Genomic DNA, 19711 nt, shown 5'->3' with positions numbered 1-19711 from the left:
GCCGCAGTTCGATGATTGACTTTGTCATCGTCTCATCGGATTTGCGGCCGTATGTCTTGGACACTCGGGTGAAGAGAGGTGCGGAGCTGTCCACTGACCACTACCTGGTGACGAGTTGGCTCCGGTGGTGGGGGAGGAAGGCGGTCAGACCTGGCAGGCCCAAACGTGTAGTGAGGGTCTGCTGGGAACGTCTGGCGGAGTCCCCTGTGAGACGGAGCTTCAACTCTCATCTCCGACAGAACTTTGAACACGTTCCGGGGGAGGTGGGGGACATTGAGTCTGAGTGGACCATGTTCCGTACCTCCATTGCCGAGGCGGCCTATCGGAGCTGCGGCCGCAAGGTTGTTGGTGCCTGTCGCGGCGGCAACCCTCGAACCCGTTGGTGGACACCTTCGGTGAGGGATGCTGTCAAGCTGAAGAAGGAATCCTACCGGGCCTTTTTGGCCTGTGGGACTCCAGAAGCAGCTGATGGGTATCGGCGGGCAAAACGGCATGCGGCTCGGGTTGTCGCTGAGGCAAAAACTCGGGCATGGGAGGAGTTTGGAGAGGCCATGTAGACAGACTTCCGTACGGCTTCGAGGCGATTCTGGTCCACCATCCGGCATTTCAGGAGGGGGAAGCAGTGCAGCACCAACACTGTTTATAGTGGGGATGGTGCGCTGCTGACCTCAACTCGGGACGTTGTGGGCCGGTGGGCGGAATACTTCTAAGACCTTCCTTCTGTTGAGGAAGCTGAGCATGGGGACTCTGGGCTGGGCTCTCCAATCTCTGGGGACGAGGTCACCGAGGTGGTCAAAAAGCTCCTCGGTGGCAGGGCCCCGGGGGTGGATGAGATCCGCCCGGAGTTCCTTAAGGCTCTGGATGTTGCGGGGTTGTGTTGGCTAACGCGACTCTGCAATATTGCATGGACATCGGGGGCAGTTCCCCTGGACTGGCAGACTGGGGTGGTGGTCCCCCTGTTTAAAAAGGGGGACCGGAGGGTGTGCTCCAATTACAGGGGGATCACACTCTTAAGCCTCCCTGGTAAGGTCTATTCAGGGGTCCTGGAGAGGAGGGTCCGTCGGATAGTCGAACCTCGGATTCAGGAAGAGCAGTGTGGTTTTCGTCCTGGTCGTGGAACACTGGACCAGCTCTACACCCTCAGCGGGGTCCTGGAGGGTGCATGGGAGTTCGCCCAACCAGTCTACATGTGTTTTGTGGACTTGGAGAAGGCGTTCGACTGTGTCCCTCGGGGGGCCCTGTGGGGGGTACTCCGGGAGTATGGGGTACCGGGCCCTTGGATACGGGCTGTCAGGTCCCTGTATGACCGGTGTCAGAGTCTGGTCCGCATTGCCGGCAGGAAGTCGGGCTCGTTTCCGGTGAGAGTTGGACTCCGCCAAGGCTGCCCTTTGTCACCAATTCTGTTCATTACTTTTATGGACAGAATTTCTAGGCGCAGCCGAGGTGTTGAGGGGATCCGTTTTGGTGGCCTTAGGATCGCATCTCTGCTTTTTGCGGATGATGTGGTCCTGTTGGCTTCATCGGAACGTGATCTGCAGCTCTCACTGGAGCAGTTCGCAGCCGAGAGTGAAGCGGCCGGGATGAGGCTCAGTGCCTCCAAATCCGAGGCCATGGTCTTGAGCCGGAAAAGGGTGGAGTTCCTTCTCCGGGTCAGGGGGGTCGTCCTGCCTCAAGTGGAGGAGTTTAAGTATCTGGGGATCTTGTTCACGAATGAGGGAAGAAGGGAGCGGGAGATCGACAGGCGGATTGGGGCAGCGTCTACTGTGAAGCGGGCGCTGTACCGGTCCGTCGTGGTGAATAGAGAGCCGAGCCAAATGCGAAGCTCTCGATTTACCGGTCGATCTACGTTCCCACCCTCATCTATGGTCATGAGCTTTGGGTCATGACCGAAAGAACGAGATCACGGGTACAAGCGGCCGAAATGGGTTTCCTCCGCAGGGTGGATGGGCTCTCCCTTAGAGATAGGGTGAGAAGCTCGGTCATCCGGGAGGGACTCAGAGTAGAGCCGCTGCTCCTCCACGTCGAGAGGAGCCAGTTGAGGTGGCTCGGGCATCTGGTCAGGATGCCTCCTGGACGCCTCCTTGGTGAGGTGTTCCGGGCACGTCCCACCGGGAGGAGGGGAGACACAGGACACGCTGGAGGGATTACGTCTCTCGGCTGGCCTGGGAACGCCTTGGGATTCCCCCGGAGGAGCTGGAAGAAGTGGCTGGGGAGAGGGAAGTCTGGGCCTCCCTTCTGAAGCTGCTGCCCCCGCGACCCGACCCCGGATAAGCGGAGGATGGATGGATGGATGGATGGATGGATGGATGGATGGATGGATGGATGGATGGATGGATGGATGGATGGATGGATGGATGGATGGATGGAACTTGGTGAATGAGCTTGTTTACGCGATAGGTCATTAAAAATCATGAGTGTGACAAAGGTAAACAGCTACATTAGATATACTCATCAGAGGAGACATTGTCGTCTAATTCAGATGTTGGATCGTAAAAGGCCCTCATACTTCAGAGTGGCTGCATATGTGGTGTTTTTGGGAAATTGTAGTTGCTACGTTAAATAGGAGCTATGGATTCAACATGTTGGAATGACACACAACATTTTATGAACTGTGTGATGCTGTGAGAGCTCCCTGTCTCATTCCTCTTCCCACTTTAAAAAAATGTGTGTTAATTTTTACTTTTGACCAAGGATTTTTATGTAAAAAGTTAAACCATGTAACAAATTTCCCAGCAGAGCCCATGTCAATAGGAGTATGTTCTAAGAACATCCAATCTACTCTGTTGAATGTTTTTTTTTTCTGCATCTAGATCAGTGTTTCTTAACCCTGGTCCTCACCGCCCCCCTGTCCTGCATGTTTTAGGTGTTTCCCTTCTGCCACACACCTGAATTGTATCTCTGGGTGATTAACAAGCTTCTGCAGTACTTGATGGTCATGCGATTGTAGCACCGGTATCACACCGCTAGTCGCGCCACTGGACCAGTTCTAGGCTCTAAGGAGTGGGGAAGCAAGAATAACAACACCAGAAACCGCTGCTTTAAATGGAAAAAAACTGCTATTTACTGAATGCAAAATACACACATAAAATACAATACATGAAATCCCCCCCCCCAAAAAAAGAAAGGAAAAGTATATCACTCCTTCTTTTGACTTTTTAGTTCTCCTAGTAGTCTATTTTAATAAAACTAATCTAGTTTAGTTAGACCAGTCTCTATTCTCCTAGGTTATTTTAGCCAGACTAATTTAAGTTAGTTAGACCAGTCTCTTTTCCTAGGTTACACCTATTTTAGGATTCCTATTTTTCTTCCTGAGTTAACTCGTTTTCTTGTCTTTTACAGGTAAGAAAATACCTTCAAACACAATTAAATCAAAGTGGATCACAAATATTCAAATCACATTCAGAAACATAACATATGAAAATCAAAGTATGGCACTTTAAATTCAGGTTCAAATCCAAATGTAAGTTCAGGTACTCAGTTCAGCGAAAAGCTTCAGTTTGATTCAGTCCAGAGGAAAAAAATAATAATTCAATCAGTTCTTAATCCTGTTCAGTTCGGTTTGAACTAGTTCCTGATATTCCTACCGCTCCGGCAGCGAATTACCACACGCAGGAGAGTCCCTCCTTGATACGATGGAGAAGATGAATTGAAGGTCTAGGTCTGGCTCGCCATCTTGAATCCCGTCTGTGAATGTCCACTGGCACCAATCCTCGCTCCGACCGAGCTTCCAACCGAACAAAAAAACCTGACCTGTGTAACAGGCCACAAACACGACAAAACTCTTTTTAAATCCTCAAATTATACAAATAAATTCTTCATAAACCCAATATATTAACCGTATAACAGTTTATGATAGAGCATTTCTTTGCAACAGCTACGTTTTTAGCCTTAGCTCTCCGCCAAAAGGAAAAGTACAACACAGTGAAAATGTAAGAAAATAAACACAAAACTCACCAAAACCAAAGTAAGTTAGTTCACATAAAATCCCCGTCAGTTTCCGACCAGGTAATTTATATTTTCTCAACTATAATATTAACTTTTTCCGTTAATTAATCACTGCTCTTTTCCTACGATTCCTCTTCTGCTCTTTCCTTCAGGTTTGTGCTCTGCAACGTCACCCAGGCGCCGCGTCAGTGACGCTGGTTCCTTAAAGGAGCAGCAACGTTATTTTCTGTCCACAGACTTTTAATCAACTATTTATTCCTATTTATGTCAGATTTTAAAGTGAGTTACACGATCATTTTAATCAGCTGTTCTGGAATAGAGGCACATCTAGAACATGCAGAGCAGGAGGGCTGAGGACCAGGGTGGAGAAATACTGCACTAGACTAAGCTGCAAAGATGCTTCTTTACTTCTTGCTATTAAGTGCAGATTTAAAGTTCTCCTCACATTGTTTATACATTGACAAGCTAAAATAAATCCCATCTGATCTGGCTTAATTAGCATTTTTATATACTTTTGTATTCCAGTCACTAAAATAGAAGTTAATTTTTTGTAATCAACACCCATGAGAAAAATAGCTTCTGACCAGGTATCAGGCACATTTCTTGAATCTAATACATGATTTCTAAAGTATGAGAAAGTATAATTCTATTTCTAAATAGTGTAACTCTACAGTTTTTGATAAAATAAGCTAAAGAATGACTGATCTAATTCCTTTTCTGGGTTAAAAGTAATATAAACTAAGCAGTGACTGTTCCTGTTAAGTATTTCTGGATCCCAAGTTTGTAGTTATTCTAATTCTGATTCCATTTCTGGGCTGTATAAATTGATCTAAATGGTGCGTACTCCACAATTTCTGATATTACTAATAAACTAAAATAATCCTTTTCTGGGTTAAATAGGGAGTACTTCACCGTTTCTAAAACAAAAAAGAGGAAAGGACACATTAGGGCAAATGGCAACATTCAGACAAAACAATGGGCAAAACAAAGACACGAGTGAAGGCGGTGACATCACAGGGCCATGAAACCACGTTGCTCAGCCTTCTGGCAAAGTCCGATACAGGTGTTGTTATCAAGGCATGATGTCCTTTGGAGCATTCAGCTTCGCAACTCCATGGATACAGGAGGGGATGAGGAGGGAAGAGCGTTGTTTTTACATATCTTCAAGGAGATTGGAAATATGCAGCCCTTCCAAGGCCACACGGGGACAGCCAATTCATAAACACAATGTCTTACGTTGGGAAGATTATAAATTTCAATCTTCCCTAAAGTCTCTCCGATACATCTCAGTTCCCAATCATCCAAATTAGTTTGGTGGTTCCACTGAACCGAAACTAACAACTTCTCCAAGATTGATTCCATCTGGTTAGTGAGTTTTAGAGTCCTCGTCTCTGTCCACACCAACAATCTCAGTGTTTGCCAGTTCGGCCAAGTCTGTCACAAATTTGTTGATAAGCCAGGAATCCACAAGCTCCAAACAGCAGAAATCCTGTTATCATGAATAAATCCAGGGTGAATCGTGCTGGGTTTGTCCCTACAGGACAAGAGGGCTCTCCTGTGCACAGACTTCGTCAAAAATTTGATCAATTGCATTGAGAGATCGGTTGACTAGATCCATAATTTGGAGATTTGGATGATGTGCGGGCTGCACAGTGGCGCAGTTGGTAGAGCTGTTGCCTTGCAGCAAGAAGGTTCTGGGTTCGATTCCCGGTCCAGGTCCTTCTGCATGGAGTTTGTATGTTCTTCCTGTGCATGTGTGGGTTTTCTCCGGTTTCCTCCCACAGTCCAAAAACATGACTGTCAGGTTAATTGATCTCTAAATTGTCCCTAGATGTGTGTGTGTGTATGGTTGTTTGTCCTGTGTGTCTCTGTGTTGCCCTGCGAAAGACTGGCGACCTGTCCAGGGTGACCCCGCCTCTCGCCCGAAACGTTAGCTGGAGATGGGCACCAGCAACCATCCCGACCCCACTGAGGGACAAGGGTGTAAAGAAAATGGATGGATGATGTTTAAAGAAAGGCTCCAAAAAGACAGGACAAAAGCAGGGCAGCTAAGGGCAGGGAGGGAGCAGAGGAAAAGTGTCCACCTTCATCGAGAGCAAGAGAGAAAAGTTTAAAGTTGACATAATACAGGAGGAAGTTACTTACAAATGTTGTATGCTATTCTCTGCTAAATTAAACAGCTTTGCTAAAGGGTGTAAGAACTACTGCTAAAAAATCTAATTTTTTACCCACCAAAGTTACCCTTTGGTGTGAAATACCTTTTAAAATATGAAAGAACATTTCCTTTTTTTTTTTTACCATTGTCTTGGTGAAAAAGTTACATTGAATTATAACTTATTGTAAAAGAGGTTCAGTATTTTGAATGCTTTGCAGCCTTTGTGACAGGGCTGGTAGTTGGTAAATGTCTCACCAAATGATACAAGCCTTAAGGTATCGTGATGGTTACCCTATGCTCAAATAACTGTATAACTTTTGGATCATTATATAATGTAAATGGATTAGTGAGTGGGCAATTTTCCACTATGTCCTATCCACAACCCCACTCATGTCCTCAGCGCACGCACAGATCCGTTTACCAGTGACCCTGCTGTAATTCTGTCTGCTGATAATAAAATGCAAAAGCTAAAAGCTGCCTGTATAAAATGATGATAACATATTTTACAACAACCTGAGAAGTCAAATCATCAACAAATGAGACACAGCATACCGTGTTTCATGTTAAACAGTCACTTAACGGGCTGACACTCATAGTAGCCTCCAGCTTGTCTCCATGGCAACCCTGCCAGGATTGTTGGCACAGTGATTGTTGGAGCCAGTGAAATGCCGGCCAGGTGTGAAATTACCTCAGCGCCCGGTGCCACATGGAGCGTGAAAAGTGTTTAGCAAATGCAACGTGGCTAAAGGAGAGACATCACCGCCTCTTGATCAACCTCCACTACCACCCTTCACCACACACTCACTCAAACAAGCATATTTCCACCAGAATAGGATTTTTTGTGGACTTTCCAAAGACAAATTGAAAGTAGACTTAGATGTAGGCATGGTTGTTCTGAGTAGTGGAAAGACTTTTCAACAGAGAAATAATCGAACTGACATCTTCATTCTGCTGCTCTGTCAGCTTATTGCAGTGCTGGGTTCTGTTGTTTCATTCATTCACCATCAAGACAAAAAATGACATATTTGATATATGCTGTTTACTGTAGGCACAGTATTCCCATGTTCACACCATAGTCACCAGTAACTGCTTTGTTTACAGTGCAAACAGTATAAATATATGGAATAATATTGCTTTACAAAGAAACCAGAAAGTCTCAAAAGTGGCTCTCAGATTAAAGCTGCAGCACGTAACTTTTAGACAAATATGATAAAATTGTTGCCATGTCACACAAGAGTAATTAAAAGCACTAAGACCCTCCTCCTGGCTCTGATTGGATGTTTCTGATTGAGCAGATATTTCTGCAAATGGCAAAATCACAGTGGGGGGAGGCAGAGGAGTTTTTATTTTTTTCACAAGTTATGTGTCTCATGCCATGACATAGTGAGTTTTAACAAACATATATTAAAAAACTCTTTGAAAAAAAAAAACATGCTGCAGCTTTAAGGTGCAGTATGTAATCTTCAGCTCGGATCATTTTCAGCTTTCTCAGCCCTGACAAGTGAAAATCAAAAGTGTGATGTTTTTGCAGTCAGTGAACCCAACATACCTAGAAGCTACCAAAGTGTTCTGACAAGCACTACTTCTGTATGGATGCCTATAACAGTGATGATAAACAAAGTACAACAAAGTTTTCTGTTCTATAAGTTTGAGCACTCAACCTGTCTGTCATGGAACATGACCCTGTTTCACAGCAACGGCTCCCTGGCACACACAGCTCATGGCTGGTAGGCTTGAAAATAACTGCATAACTGCACAATTCTGCTTTCATATCTTCTGATATTATTATTACATTTTTTTTAAAGAAATTGGAATGAGCTAAAAGAGTGATGGCATGTCAAAACTTTAAAGCAAATGGAAATCAGAGTTTAGCCACAAAACTCTGTCCTACTACTTCTGTATGGATGCCTATAACGTCCAAAACTGGACAAAGGAATCAAACATCAAACACTATATGAAGGAAATCCCTGTCTAGGTCTGTGCCTAAAACCACAATGTTACGGGTGGTATTAATACTTATTAATTAATACTAATATTAACATGTATTAATGTAGTTAATTTGCATTGCTTATCAAAAAACTTCAATCACACCAAAACAAGATGTGGTGTGATTGAACTTGGACACAACATTCAGAATGTTGCCTTCATATTGTTGTTCAGTGTTCATTGGCTAAAGAGGGATGAAGACAAACAGACATAATAGAATTGCTAAATGCTCATAGTCGTTGAGTCTGTATGTATCAGGACCTGCACACTGGGAGCCACAAGGGTTCCCCATGGACATCTGGGTGTTGGTTTGGAGCACCAACAGCCTCAGTACAACTTGTATTCAAAAGATGGACTCAAATAAACATCAGACAAAGACAACAGAAAATGACATCAGACGCAGGAAGAAAAGGAACAAATGCTTGCATTCTCTCAATAATAAAAAGACTAAACACATTTATTGATTTTCTGAGAAATTACTTTTTTGGGTCCTTCATAGTTCTTTTATTTAACTCCCCTGTTCAGAAGTCAGGTGACAAACCATGATTCCCTCTAAAGAAACTAGTGAAAATCCAGATATCTCAGAAGCTTGTCTCAGCTATAAATAATATGAATATGGACATGGTCCTGTTGGTACCAACCAACTGTCTCATTTTCACAGATGTGAGATGTTTGGAAAACCCTTAAGTAATGGAAAGCAGGTGTTAGTGACAAGCAAAGGACAAAACTGGACAAAGAATCCAACACTATATGAAGCAAAACTTAAATAAGTTCACCAAAGTACAACAGAAATCATCCATCCATCACATAATCCAGAATTCCCATAATCTTGCAAAATACAAATCAATAAAAATGTGTACTAAAAACTTGTACTTTGTGTTCAAGGTGAGTAAAATACATTAAACATCTGTTAAGTTGTTTAGTTTCATTTAAAGTTTGTATTTAGAATGAAAGTCTTATCAGAGATGCTACACACACACACACACAAAAAAACGTTTTTTTAGTCTAAATGCAATCCACTTCATTGCAATAGATTTTGGTTAAATCCAAGTAAATCACCCCCACAAATATCAGGCTCAGGAAGCTAAGAAAACTTACAGCTGCAAGAAACTCCTGTCAGAAACCAGACAAATGACACCAACCCCACCTACATGTCTGGGTTCTATGTAGGATGGGCGGACGGACTAATTTAATACAATTTGAAATGAGGCTATAACATAACAGAATGGTGATGAGACACTGCTGAAAAATATTCCAGATGTGCTGCAGGTGGTTTTAAGAAATCAAAAGCAGATTTTAGCTTTTAAAATCAGCTAGAGTATATAGCTGGCTGGTATACTGACTCATGTAAACTGAGTGACAAATCAAAGTACAATGTGCTGAAATGTCAAAGCTTTCATGAAACTGATGGAGGTCAAAGTAGTCCTTTCTTAGTGAGCGGTGATAAGAGCAGGAAGAAAGCAGAGAACCACCACTACATTTATCAGCAGAAGGTCAGAACTCAACGCTCTCTTCATGACATCTAAATTACATGCTGTTCGCTTCCCAGTCAACTCCAACAACAGGATTCACAATGAGAAGCAGCAAAACAAAGAGAAACATGACAGGACTTAACACACAATCAGACAGCAGTAGGCATAGATTTGGATATAATTCTGTTTAGATCTAATTTTCCGTAGAGGATAAAATTACTCCAACAGTTATATTTCTAACTTGGTTTGTCTGGACAGAAGGGAGCAAAGTTGTTACTTATATGTATTCTCTGTTTTTCATTTTAAATTTTAAAACCAATCACATACTAACTATATAATAATGTAATAATATATTTTTATTATATAGTGTATTTTTGAGCCAAAAACACAAATCTGCCAATAGATATTAGCAGGTTATAAAACTAAAGCTTTATAACAATTCTAAAACACAACAATTTCAATTAGTGCAATTTTTTTTCTCTTAATTTTTTTAAAAACAAAATAAGGATGACATTTTTTGGAAATGAAATATTTTTCTGCAGTTTTTATGCATTTTACTTTACAAAATGAAATCTAGTGGTGTCAGTTTTTATATTTATTAATTAATGATCTGAACTTGCAGCACACTCTTCTCAGTGATGGCTGTAAAAACCTATAGAGAATAATAGTTGGATCAAATAATATGTGTATATTCATTATTTCTTCTTTGGTAGAATAGTTAATCAATGTAAAGTTAATTTGTTACTGAGTTCATACAGTAGAATATGCTAGAATTTAGACAGCAGGTAGTCACATAACTCAACTGTTAACCACTTAGATTTTCAAAACTAATGATAAATCCCCACTCACCCCTCCTTAGTAGAGTTTAAAAAACTTTAAATATGCTTTATTTCTATGTAAAAAATATTTGTATTTTAGCATTATCAGCAGCAGTTTTTATGATTTATCCCCCGTAAAAATAATACATAGTAAACAGGTTCAAAAACCTTAACAAAACTATTGTAAATTATTACAGTATTAGTGTTGCTGCATTTAAAATGACAAAATGTACTATTTGGTCATAATTGGTGGCTACATTCATCTCATATGTCTACATGCTCAGGGATTTTCTGTTTGATTCTTTTTTCCTATAAGGTCACTAATGGGGTGAGAGTCACCTTTTTTTTCTATCCTCTGAAACCAGCAGCTCAGTGCTCCAGAGGGCTGCTCACACTGAGCCTGATTCTGCTGGAAAATGTATTCCTGTTAATATATGTTTTTTCCTTTCAGTTCTTGCTGTGTCTGCTCAGGAGGAGGCATCGCTGCAAAGTCAATGGTATAAGGCAGTTGATAGGCTTTCTTGAGACATTTTGGTTGTTTTTCAATTTGTATCAACCTAAGACTATGTTATTTTTCTTCTTCTTACAAGTGGTGAAAGATATAAAAAATATTCTGAGGGAAGTTTCCATATTCTGCTTTAGCAGCTTTTGTAACATTACTGAAACTGGCAACGTATTGTTCAGTGCTTCGATTCGGTGACATCTACCTTCAATGCCACCAGGAGAAACGCTACCAAAGTAAACACAGCTACATGAAAATGCCCATGTAGCTGGATGGATAAATAATGCCACCATGTGAGAGGTAGACAACAGGAAAAAATGTGATTGCTTGCTCAAACAAACAACACGTAAATCTTATATTTCTTTTACTTTGACATCGACAACAGTATTGATTTATCACATTTGTCAGATTCTTGTTTAAAATATTGACTGCATGCTACCTTCACTGTGCAATTCAAATTGTGGACAAGTCTCCCATCTGACCCTGTCCAGGCTGAGACGGCGTCAGTCACAAAGGTGACTCCAGTGACTTAATCAAGTGACTGCATAATAAATCTGCTTTGTATTTAGTCTTGCACCAATGAGGAACAGAAAGAAGAAAGACTGAAGAGTTGGCTTACTGTTCAGAAATATTTCGAACTTTAGCTGGAGATGGGCACCAGCAACCCTCCCGACCCCACTGAGGGACAAGGGTGTCAAGAAAATGGATGGATGGATGTAAAATAAATCCCCATCAGTTATTTAAAGTTGGTTTATATTCATATCTGCAACTGCACACCAAACCCAAAGACACTTTATTGTGTGGACAATGTTGAAAACATTCCTGCTGTCTGAATCATCCTGTTTCTGTTTAGCTGACATTCAGTTAAAATTACAGCTCATTAAATGTCAGGATCCACGCTGCTGCTGTCAGCTCAACACACAGTCATCTGAGAAAGTAGATATAATGTTCATCAGTATGACAACTCATCAGAAGCATTACAGTCCTTATTATATCACATCTTATGCTTAACTTCATGTTCCATATCTGTTTCAGTTTATGAAGTCAGTGTGTCTTCATAGCAATGCGATTAAAAAACAATCAGTAGTTATTCTTGTTGATGATTGGTATATTGTGATTTCTTGAACTGAATTACATTTAGTTGTGGAGTTCAGCTCCAGACAGAGGCGCTTCTAGACCATATTTACCCGGGGGGCCAGTGTTGTTACAGACAAAAGACAAGAATGAAACAAAGTAGAGAGAAATATTTATTATTGAAAATATCCAAACATCAAAACTGAGCACTGTTGCCTAGCACGAAGGTTCTGTGTTCAATTCCCGGCCCCGGTCTTTCTGCATAGAGTTTGCATGTTCTCCCTGTGTATGGTGGGTTTTCTCCGGGTTCTCTGGCATCCTCCCACAGTCCAAAAACATGACTGTCAGGTTAATTGGCCTCTCCAAATTCTCCCTAGGTGTGTGTGTGTGCGTGGTTGTTTTGTGTTGTCCTGCAACAGATTGGCGACCTGTCCAGGGTGACCCCGCCTCTCACCCGGAACGTTAGCTGGAGATGGGCACCAGCACAACCTCCCAACCCCACTAAGGGACAAGGGTGTATATAAAATGGATGGATGGATGGATGGATGATAGATGGGTTGGTGGGAGGATGGATGGATACAGAAAAAACAAAAATGTTCTGTTTTTTGACAAGATCTTTCTGTATATTAGATCTGAGCCAGATGTTATGGCTCCAGTTATTTGCAAGTGTACTCAGCAGACATAAGCCCATAAGAGCTGATGCAACCTCAGACTGAGAAGTCTTTACTTTAATCATATTTTATCACTAACATGAGACTGAGATGATCAAACACAAGGACACTAAAGGATGTAGAAGGAAAGATAAAAAGAAGACACAACAAAAGACAAAAAGGGCACTTAGATGTTTTCTTTTGTTTTTCAGAGATATCTTGCAGAAACAAAGACTTTCTAAAACTTTCACGCTGTTCCACAGTAACACTTCCAAAAAGACGGATGAAAATAGAACAAAACCAAGCAAATGTATAAGTCTTGTAAAATACACATGAACCAAAAAAGACTGAGCATATGAAGAAAGCACAAAGACCATGAAGCAGTAAAGTTTTTATAATTTTTATGAGAGAACAGAATATTTAGGTCTCTATATCTGTGTGTTTTGAGCAGGTGAAACCAACGTTAAACGCCTTGCTTGTGCATTCAATTATGGCCAATAAATCTGATTCTGAAGATTTATTGAAATTATTTATTATTTATTATTTTGTCACTACTTCTACTACTCGTGGTGAGTGTAAGGTTTCCAAACACAGAACTTCCTTTAGTACAGTGGTTCAGGGCCGTGCAGAGACCACTAAAGGGGCAGGTGCTCAAAAACAAAAGGGCCCATCTAACCTCATTCTAGGACAGAATATTAACAGCCTCTCAGCTTTCAGAGTTTAATAAACAATGATAAATTACAAAAATGTGACATATACAATCAAAGCTAACGAACATCTCCATATAGAGCATAACACTATGCCTATGTAAGACATTTTATTAGTAATTTCTTTCTGCAGGTCTATGTTGTTATAGGAAAGTTTTGCAATATTCAAACCCGCAATTCAGCAAGATATGTAAATCAGAGCTGGACCACCAGACATATTTTGTCTTTACTGAATTACACTATTAAAAATATAAACAAGGGCACAATGCAACCTTTTAGTGACTGTAATCTATAAAACAAAGATCTGCCTGTTTGCTGCAGTGGAGATGAAGACGGTCCATTCAGGAAAGCAGAGCTGCATCAAACTTTAAGGTGGAACTGCAGAAAAACGAAAAAAAAAGAAGCAAAAATTGAATTGTTAATGCATGTCACCATGAGAAAAACCTACTGAGTTTTGCTTAAAAAAACTTTTTTAAACATTTAAATCACTCATTTGTCTCATGAAGTGAATTTTTTTTTGCAAAACAAACTTATTTGTGCATGTCAGAAATCTAATAGCACAACAACAGCCTAACGTCTGTCTGATAAAAATACTGAATCGATAGATAAGAACAGTTTCTCCTCACCTGCCTGTCTCCTCCCCTCAGTAGTTCTTCAGAGAAAGTCAGACGCAGAGGCCTGTCAGTGTCTGTTGTATTTCATTACCTCTCTGCTTAAACCGCGACTCCGAGCTGAAGCAGAAACGATACTTCAACGTTTTCCATAATCTGACAAGTAGCAAGTCTACTCCACTTTATTCACCAAAAACGTTTTTTTTTTATAATTCACCAAAAACTGTTCTGTAATCTGGAACGTTCGCTACGTTGAGCTCCAGTTAGCCGCTTTATTTCACTGCGCGAGAGGCAACTGCATCATGCGTCACGGGCAAAAGGTCAAAGGTAACAAGTTGACCGGCTTATTATGTTGTACAAAAAAAAAAATAATTTTAGTACATGTTATTATGTGTCAGAAGAGGGCTTAGAAAATGATAATACCAACAACAACAAAAAAATTACCAAAAGGGCACGTGGGGGCAAGGCGCAAAAGGGGCAGGTGCTCAAGCACCCCCGGACCCCCCTCTGCACGTGCCTGCAGTGGTTCCCAAACCTTTTCTCCTGGGCCCCTCCTATGGATTACAAATAGCTCTCTGGTTGAGAGAGCTATTTGTAACCCTAACCCTCTCACATATTTATGTGAGAGAGGTGGGGGGAAACGACTTTTATGGGGGTAAAATGAATGTATGTAGCTGAACATAGGCAACAACATCAGTAGCCTACAGGCTACCTGTTAACAAGCTTAAAGTGCTGTATTGATATTAGCTAGCTAGTCATCTTTTAGCTAACTTTACCTGCAACCAACAGCTTTACTCAACTCAGTCAGTTAGTTAGGGGGAAAAACTGTGAAAAGTTCTTTGCGTTTTGCTGGTTGATGTCATGTTTCTAACACACCTGCGTAGCTCTGCACAGCAGCAGCCGGTCTCCTTCACTGAGTCGTAGCGTTCATGTTGCGTTTGAAATCGGCTTGGAAAAACAGGGTACCACTAGGACTGTCACGATTAACGATAAATCAATTAATCGCACGATAAATTAAACCTATCAACCTGATTTTAATTATCGGCTTTATCGTCTCTTCCTGCCTTTTTTCTTTCTGTTGATGACACTGAACAAAAAAAGGCTAAACTCCGGTGCTCTCCACTGACAAATCTCTTGCTCATTTTCTTAGTGTAATGTCCAGCGCACATTATACGAGTTGTCGGCCGACAGTCGGCCCATTTTCAAAACCTGAGAGACACATTGGCCGACAGAAATCCCAGGTATAACGGTTCGATCGGGTTCGTTGTGCCGTGTGGTGTCCAGCCACATGAGCAAAAAATAATGGCTCCAAATCCAGTCAACTAATTTTAAAATCAGGCATTAATCAATGCTTTACTAGAATCTACCTGTGATGCATGTGGCTCAGCGTAAAGTCTTGACTGAATGAAAAACATTTTAACCTATTTATGTTACGTTAATGAAGAACAGCTGAAAACGTACCGGGTTTATTAACTGAGGTAGCAATTTGGCTTCAACTCTTCCCCTTGTCATTTCTATATTCTTTGCACAAAATGTTATATTAATGTTGTTTCCACATATCATCTCCAATGTCCGCTGGACTTCGGGTTGCGCCGTGTCAGCTGTTTGGGATTCCCCTCCGTAATTTCCCCTAAGAAAACGGGAGGAGAATCCGCGCTTTCTGATTGGCTACCTGTCACATTCAGCGTTAACGGAAAACCCCTGATTTAGATTGGAGCTGCAACGACAATCTAAATCACACTACAGGATGATCGGTTACTAAATCACCAGCGACAATCATAGATCGGCCAACGATCTAAGATTGTCATAAGGGGAAAATAGGGGCAGAAAATAGGGGCACAAAATTGTGTAGTATTCACTATTGTATTAGATAGTCGGATGTGAGCATCTTCGATATTTAAATCTAGTGATCTAGTGAACTACCCCAGGTCTCTGAGGAGACCAACTCCGAGCTGGAGTGCCCCCTGGGGCTCCAAGAACTCCACGCAGCCCTTCTCAGCATGCAGGGCCAGAAGTCCCCGGGCATTGACGGGCTTACGGTGGAGTTCTACAAGGCCTACTGGGACATTCTGACCACAGACCTGCTTGACGTCTATAATGAAAGTCTGTCCACCGGTTCACTCCCCTTGTCCTGCCGCAGGGCGGTTATCACCCATCCATCCATCCATCCATCCATTTTCTTTATACCCTTGTCCCTCAGTGGGGTCGGGAGGTGCTGGTACCCATCTCCAGCTAACGTTCCGGGCGAGAGGCGGGGTTCACCCTAGACAGGTCGCCAGTCTGTCGCAGGCCAACACAGAGACACACAGGACAAACAACCATGCACACACACACTCACACCTAGGGACAATATGGAGAGGCCAATTAACCTGACGGTCATGATTTTGGACTGTGGGAGGAAACTGGAGTACCTGGAGAAAACCCACGCATGCACAGGGAGAACATGCAAACTCCATGCAGAAAGACCGGGGCCAGGAATTGAACCCAGAACCTTCTTGCTGCAAGGCAACAGCTCTACCAACTGCGCCACTATGCAGCCCCGCGGTCATCACCCTGCTGCCCAAAAAGGGTAACCTGCAGGACATCAAGAACTGGCGCCCTGTGTCCCTCCTCTCCACCGACTACCAAGATCCTCTCCGCTCTCGGGGATGCTCTACGCACTCTCCCTGGAACCCCTCCTCCAGAAAATACGCTCGAGTGTTCATGGTCTGGTTTTACCCGGTTTTAAGAACAATATGGTTTTATCTGATATGGTTTTATCTGCCTACGCTGATGATGTTGTTTTTATAAAAGATCAGCAAGATGTAAATGTTTTAACCAAGATCAAAGAGAAGTTCTCTGCACTGTCTGCTGCGAGGGTGAACTTGGGAAAGAGCGAAGCCCTGGCTGTCGGCGAGTGGTCTGCTGGGCTCCCGGTTCTCCCTCAAGGTCTTATTTGGAAAAGAGATGGTTTTATGTATCTTGGCGTGTTTTTAGGCAGTAAGGATATTGTTAATAAAAACTGGGAAAACGTCGAGCAAAAAAAAAAAAATAAACTGTCAAAGTGGAAGTGGCTCCACTCCCAGATGTCCTACAGGGGCAGAGTGTTGGTCTTAAACAACCTTGTAGCATCACAGCTGTGGCACAAACTTTCTGTTTTAGACCCACCATCTGGCCTGCTTTCAAAAATACAGTCAGAGACGGTAATTTTTTTCTGGAATGGTCTACACTGGGTGCCACAGTCTGTGTTGTTTTTATCAAGAGAGGAGGGGGGCCAGGGCCTTGTCCACCTGGCCAGCAGAACGGCTACATTTCGTTTACAGTTTATTCAGAAATACCTGACAGGATCTCCTGTGTGGAGGGATGTTGCCAGCTGTATCCTCAGATGCGTAAATTTTCTGGGGCTGAATGCTGCTCTGTTTTTAACAGATTTTAGTCATTTAAAGTTAAAAGGGTTGCCTCAGTTTTATCAGGGTGTTTTTAAATCCTGTGCTCTTTTAAATTGGAAAGAGCAAAAACGCATTATTCTCTGCATTGGTTTTTAGAAGAGCCTTTGGTCTGTGGGTCCAGACTGGATGTGTGTCGCGGCGCCATACAGGGACTGTCAGAGGCGCTGTGCAAGTCAAAGACGACAACCGTGAAACATCTTATAGAGGCAGCTGGACCGGATTTCTAACAACCCCCAGTCCGTTGCTACTCTGCTGGGGGTCCGTCCAGTAGAGTTGTGCAGCGCTTCCTGGACCGTTTGAAGGAGATGATGACGGCCGGGGAGAGGCAGCTCCTCCATGGAAAAAAGGCTGCACCGACAGACCCGGTCCCTGATATGACCACCGGCTTTACAAAGGACAGTGGTCCCCTGCTAGCCAACAGCAACTTGCAGCTGAGCCTACAAAGTACGGGCCCAAAAGTACTGTACAAAGAACCTGGTCAAAGTCCTAAATGAAAGAACTCTACGGAACAGACCAGTGAGCGTATGGGCAGACCACCTGGGAGGCAACCCCCTGAGTGGAGGACCCTCTACAAACCGCAGATAAAAAAATGGACTGGCGACCTCCAATGGAGGATTTTACACGGCGCCATTGCTACCAACTCGTTTTAATTGGTTTTTAGTCCAGGGGTTTTAAATGAGTGTCCTTTCTGTGGTCTGTCTGAGAGTGTTTTTCATGTTTTTATTGATTGTAAGAGACTGACGACATTTTTTTGTTTATTGATGAGTTATTTTAGCTGTTTTGACATTGTTTTAGCCCTGGACTGCGTTTTAACAAGGCCAACAAGCCAAAGTGCCAGATTTTTAATTTTTTAATTGCTGAAGCAAAAATGGCAATTTATTTATCACGACGAGACAGACTCCAGGCTGGTCCTCATCTTGATGCCGTGGCTCTGTGGAAGTTAAGCTAGGCTGAGGCTGGAGTTTTGCTTCTACAGAGCCACTGGGAATATGAGAGCTTTTATACAACTATGGGGTTTTAACGATGTACTGTGCACCATTTCTAATCAGGGAAAACTGAATTTTAACAAGCTGCTAATGTAAATATTTATTGTTTTTATTTAATTGGTTTTCATTGACCTGATTATTATGTAAGTTTATTGTTAAATTATTGTAAATAAACGTTTTGTTAAAAATAAAAAGTCTTCTTCTTCTTCTTCTTCTTTAGATTTCAACAGCAGCTTGCATTCATTATTGTTGCACTACTGCCATCTTCTGGATCCTAATATCTATACCTCAAATTATTATAATGATCCCAGTATTATTTAAAAAAAACGAAAATTATTTTTCCCCTCAATGCTATTTAACTGATCAACAACATTCTCAAATTTCAATTCGATATTAAAACCTAATTCCGTTTTAATGGGCGCTTTCTTGTATTTATAATTTTGACTTCCAATGATTCACTTCCTGCTAAAGAGCCCCCTGGTGGTTGAAGAAAAATCCACATACGCTTATCCACATGGATTCCAACAGATCCATGTTTTTATCTCTCACCCATTTCCGTCTTGTTCCAGTAGACGGAACAAGTCCGTCCAGAAAATACGGACTATAAGTCCGTATTTTCTGGAATAGAGTATATGAAAAAAAATCTGAATGCTCTCTGGTATTGTTCAGGGGGCCGGACCAAATGTGGAGGCGGGCCGGATACGGCCCGCGGGCCGTAGTTTGGGGACCACTGCTCTAAAAGATTGTGACGTTTATCTAACATAAAGAGAGATCAGCATGCCACAGAGATGTTCTAATTCCAGTCATTTTACTCATGTTTCATTATGATGGTGCTATTTTATTGGTGGAATGAATGTCTATTCATAACTCTTTGTCATTTGTGGTATCCCATAAGCCAGTGGTCTCTGCATCAGAGAGACCACTGTCCAAACTCCATGTACTGTGCATGTTGAATATTATTTTTAATAATAATAGTAATATTTGGTTACTCCTTGAAAATTCTGATCAGTCTGCATCCTGTCACACAAGCAACATTAACATATGTTTTCATATCAAATGCTCTCCTTCTTTTAGAGCCATGCTTTTGTTCTTGGTTTGTCCTTCAGGAGCTCTTCAGATACAAACATGAAGAATCTAACTGCACACACAGCTTGGCTGTGAATGCAAATAAGGCTTTTGACTGAAAAATGTCAATTGAGATGTAAATAAGGTGTGAGCTTTTTGAGCTAACGACATGAAAACTAAAGATATGAAGGGGACTAACTGATTACTGCTTCTGGAGTAACTCTCTGTCACTTCATCTACTTTTAGCCAGAGCTCCAAAAACACACACACACACACACATACATACACCCTAGAAAATAGAATAGAATAGAA

General features: G+C 42.1%; 1 long non-coding RNA gene across 1 annotated transcript; it reads right to left on the bottom strand.

Moving 5' to 3' along the window:
* Window positions 1–3363: 3363 nt before the first annotated feature.
* LOC103469639 (uncharacterized) lies at window positions 3364–4079 on the bottom strand. The gene is made up of 2 exons (XR_014089460.1): window positions 3955–4079; window positions 3364–3750 (listed from the first exon to the last, which is right to left on the bottom strand). It is a non-coding gene; the product is annotated as an uncharacterized LOC103469639 (long non-coding RNA).
* Between the last annotated feature and the right edge of the window lie 15632 nt (window positions 4080–19711).

Source organism: Poecilia reticulata, chromosome 10 (genome assembly GCF_904066995.2).
Source record: "Poecilia reticulata chromosome 10, P_reticulata-male-v2, whole genome shotgun sequence".
NCBI classification, from domain to species: Eukaryota; Metazoa; Chordata; class Actinopteri; order Cyprinodontiformes; family Poeciliidae; genus Poecilia; species Poecilia reticulata.
Note: the sequence above shows the minus strand (reverse complement) of the source record. Positions and strands in the feature narration are given on the sequence as shown.